Here is a 4,578-nt window from a genome sequence, read left to right on the forward strand (position 1 = left end):
ACAAGGATTGAGAAATTCTTTGAAGAAATTGTAGATGAAAATTTCCCTAAATTGATGCAGGAAAGAGTCACAGAAGTTCAAGAAGCAGAGATAACCCATTGAATAAGAACCCAAAAAGACCCACAGAAAGACATATCATAATCAAAATACCAAAGCTAAGAGATAAAGAAAGAACATTAAAAGCCATGAGAGAAAAACATTCAATCACCTACAAAGAAACACCCATAAGGATGACATTCGACTTCTCAACAGAAACACTTGAGGCCAGAAGGGATTGGCAAGAAATATTCAAAGTGATACAGAACAAGAACCTACAACCAAGACTTTTTTATCCAGCAAGACTATCATTTAAAATTGAAGGAGACATAAAAAAACTTCCCAGACGAAAAAAAGAAAAACCTCAAGCAATTCATCACAACCAAAGTAATGCTGCAAGAAATGTTAAGGGGCCTGCTGTAGACAGAACAAAGTGGGAGGGGGAAAATATAGGCAAAAGAGGAATATAGATTTAAAGGAAAAAAATAGCAATAAAAATATATATCAATAATAACCTTAAATGTAAATGGATTAAATGCCCCAATCAAAAGACATAGGGTAGCTGAATAAATAAGAAAACAGGACCCATACACACACTGTCTACAGGAAACCCACCTCAAAACAAAAGATACACATAGGCTGAGAGTAAAAGAATGAAAAAAATATTTCATGAAAGTTGAAATGAAAACATAATCTGGGGTAGCTATACTTATATCTGACAAAATAGACTTTAAAACAAAGACTATAGTAAGGGATAAAGAAGGTCACTACATAATGATAAAGAAAGCAATCTAACAGGAAGAGTTAACCATTATAAATATCTATGCACCTAATATAGTAGCATATATATATATATATATATATATATATATATGGCAGAATTTGATGGACATAAAGGGAAAGATCAACAGCAATACTATAATAGTAGGGGATCAATCTATCCACTAACATCAATGGATAGATCCTCAAGAAAGAAAATTAACAGAGAAACAGTAGAATTAAGGGACACACTAGACCAAATGGCTTTAATAGATATCTTCAGAACCTTTCACGCTAAAGCAGCAGAATATACATTTTTCTCAAGTGTGCATGGTATATTGTCTAGGATAGACCACATATTAGGGCATAAAATGAGTCTGAACAAATTTAAGAAGATTGAAACCATATCAAGCATCTTCTCTGATCACAATAGCATAAAACTAGAAATCAACTACAACAAGAAAACTGAAAAAACTCAAATTCTTGGAAACTAAACAGATGTTACTAAACAAAAATGAGTCAACAATGAGATCAAGGAAGAAATAAAAAATTTCCTTGAAACAAATGAAAATGAACATACAACAACTCAAAATCTGTGGGACACAGCAAAAGCACTCCTTAGAGGAAAGTTCATAGCATTACAGGCATACCTTAAGAAGCTATAAAAAGCTCAAACAAACAACTTAATCCTGCAACGAAAAAAAAAAAAAAAACTAGAAAAAGAACAGCAAGTAAAGCATAGAGGAAGTAGAAGGAAGGAAATAATAAAGTCAGAGTGGAAATAAATTGACATAGAGACTAAAAAAACAATACAGAGGATCAATGGAACCAAGAGCTTGTTCTTTGAAAAAGTAAACAAGATCAAGTAATGAACCCTTAGCCAGACTCACAAAGAAAAAAGAGAAAGGACTCAAATAAATAAAATTAGAAATGAAGGTGGAGAAGTAACAATGGACACAGCAGAAATACAAAATATTGTAAGAAAACACTATGAAGAACTGTATGCCAAAAAATTAGACAACCTAGGTGAATGGATAAATTCCTTGAAAAATATAATCTTTCAAAAATCAATCTGAAAGAATCAGAACATTAATAGACCAATTACAACAAATGAGATTGAAACAGTTAACAAAAAAATCCCAACAAACAAAAGCCCAAGACCAGATGGTTCCACGGGAGATTTCTACCAAATGTTCAAAGAAGAACTAACTCCTATCCTTCTCAAGCTATTTCAAAAAATTCAAGAGGAGGGAAAACTTTCAAGCTCCTTTTATGAAGAAAGCATAATTCTGATTCGAAATCCAGGCAAACACAACACAAAGAAAGAAAACTATAAGCCAATATCTCTGATGAATTTAGATGCTAAAATTCTCAACAAAATATTAGCAAACCGGATCGAGCAATACATGAAAAAAAAATCATACATCATGATCAAGTGTGATTTAATTTGAGGAGGTAAGTCTGGTACAATATTTGCAAATGAATCAATGTGATTCATCACATAAACAAAAGGAAGGATAAAAACCACATGATAATATGAATAGATGCAGAAAAAGCATTTGATAAAATCCAGCACCCATTTATGATCAAAACTCTCAGCAAAGTGCAAATAGAGGGAACATGCTTCAACATGATAAAGGCCATATATGACAGGCCCACAGCCAACATCATACTCAATGGGCAAAAGTTAAAAGCAATCCCCTTAAAATCAGGAACAAGGCAGGGGTGCCCCCTTTCACCATTCTAATTCAACATAGTTCTGGAAGTCCTAACCACAACAATTAGACAAAAAGAAAACTAAAAGGCACATAAATTGGAACAGAACAAGTAAAACTATCATTATTTGCTGATGAGAAGATACTGTACATAGAAAACCTTAATGTCACAGTCAAAAAACTACTGGACCTGATAAATGAATTCAGCAAAGTAGCAGGATATAAAATTAATACTCAGAAATCAGAGCCATTTTTATACACCAACAATGATCTGTCTGAAAGAGAAATTAAGAAAATAATCCCGTTCACTATTGCAACAAAAAAATAATAAAATACCCAGGTATAAATTAACCAAGGGAGTTAAAGACTTGTACTTAGAAAATTATAAAACATTGATAAAAGAAATCAAGAAAGATACAAAAAAGTGGAAGCATATATCGTGTTCATGACTAGGAAGAATAAACATCATTAAAATGTTCATATTACAGCCCTGGCCGGTTGGCTCAGTGGTAGAGCGTCGGCCTGGCATGCAGGAATCCGGGGTTTGATTCCTGGCCAGGGCACACAGGAGAAGTGCCCATCTGCTTCTCCACCCCTCCCCCTCTCCTTCCTGTCTGTCTCTCTCTTCCCCTTCTGCAGCCAAGGCTCCATTGGAACAAAGTTGCCCAGGGCACTGAGGATGGCTCCATGGTCTCTGCCTTGGGTGTTAGAATGGCTCTGGTCACAACAGAGCAGCGCCCCAGATGGGCAGAGCATCGCCCCCTGGTGGGCATGCAGGGTGGATCCCAGTCGGGCGCTTGCAGAAGTCTGTCTGACTGCCTCCCCGTTTCAAACTTCAGAAAAATAACAATAAATAAATAAATAAATAAATAAATAAATAAAATGTCCTTATTACCCAAAGCAATTTATAAACTCAATGTAATTCCGCCTGACCAGGTGGTGGCGCAGTGGATAGAGCGTCAGACTGGATGCCAAGGACCCAGGTTCAAGACCCCGAGGTCGCCAGCTTGAGCATGGGCTCATCTGGTTTGAGCAAAAGCTCACCAGCTTGGACCCAAGGTCACTGACTCCAGCAAGGGATTACTCGGTCTGCTGAAGGCCCGTGGTCAAGGCACATATGAGAAAGCAATCAATGAACAATTAAGGTGTCGCAATATGCAACGAAAAACTGATTGATGCTTCTCCTCTCTTCGTTCCTGTCTAACTGTCCCTGTTTATCCCTCTCTCTGACTCTCTCTCTGTCTCTGTAAAATAAATAAATAAATAAATAAATAAATAAAATGTCCTTATTACCCAAAGCAATTTATAAACTCAATGTAATTCCGCCTGACTAGGTGGTGGCGCAGTGGATAGAGCGTCAGACTGGATGCCGAGGACCCAGGTTCAAGACCCCGAGGTCGCCAGTTGAGCATGGGCTCATCTGGTTTGAGTAAAAGCTCACCAGCTTGGACCCAAGGTCACTGACTCCAGCAAGGGATTACTCGGTCTGCTGAAGGCCCGTGGTCAAGGCACATATGAGAAAGCAATCAATGAACAATTAAGGTGTCGCAATATGCAACGAAAAACTGATTGATGCTTCTCCTCTCTTCGTTCCTGTCTAACTGTCCCTGTTTATCCCTCTCTCTGACTCTCTCTCTGTCTCTGTAAAATAAATAAATAAATAAATAAATAAAGTAAATGGCCATATTTTAAAAAATAAAAATAAATTCAATGCAATTCCTATTAAAATACTGAAGACATACTTCAAAGATACAGAACAAATATTCCAAAAATTCATATGGAACCTAAAAGAAACACGAATAGCCTCAGCAATCTTGAAAAAGAAGAATAAAGTTGGTGGTATCACACTTTCAGACTTCAAGTTATACTACAAGGCCATTGTACTAAAAACAGCTTGGTATTGGCATAAAAGCAGGCATATAGATCAATGGAATAGAAGAGAGAACCCAGAAATAAACCTGCACCTTTATGAACAATTGATATTTGACAAGGGTGGTAATAGCATACAATGGAGTAAAGACAGTCTCTTTAACAAATGGTGTTGGGAAAATTGGGCAGCTACCTCCTA

This window comes from Saccopteryx bilineata, chromosome X (genome assembly GCF_036850765.1).
Source record: "Saccopteryx bilineata isolate mSacBil1 chromosome X, mSacBil1_pri_phased_curated, whole genome shotgun sequence".
NCBI classification, from domain to species: Eukaryota; Metazoa; Chordata; class Mammalia; order Chiroptera; family Emballonuridae; genus Saccopteryx; species Saccopteryx bilineata.